Here is a 500-nt window from a genome sequence, read left to right as displayed (position 1 = left end):
TCGATTGATGGCGAGTTTGCGTTGAAGGTTAAACTCGACTGCTGGCGAGTTTATACCGCAAGTGAAATTCACATGGTGGCGAATTCATTTTGCAAGCCAAACTCGAACGTCGATGAGTTCATGTTGTGGGCAAAAACTCGAATGGTGGCGGATTAGCACTACAGGTCAAACCCTAAATGCTGGCGAGTTCACGCTGTTGGCGACACTCAATTGATGGCGAGTTTGCGTTGAAGGTTAAACTCAACTGCTGGCGAGTTTATACCGCAAGTGAAATTCACATGGTGGCGAATTCGTTTTGCAAGCCAAACTCGAACGCCGATGAGTTCATGCTGTGGGCGAAAACTCGAATGGTGGCGGATTAGCACTGCAGGTCAAACCCCAAATGCTGGCAAGTTCATACTGTAGGCGAAACTCAAGTGACGGCGAATTTCTCTCATAGTCGAAGATTCAAATGTGGGCAAAACTCGTGCCACGCGTCTGCCTACGGGCCCAACTGCTTG

This window comes from Asparagus officinalis, chromosome 7, assembly GCF_001876935.1.
Source record: "Asparagus officinalis chromosome 7, Aspof.V1, whole genome shotgun sequence".
Lineage (NCBI taxonomy): Eukaryota > Viridiplantae > Streptophyta > Magnoliopsida > Asparagales > Asparagaceae > Asparagus > Asparagus officinalis.
This window is presented reverse-complemented; position numbering follows the sequence as displayed.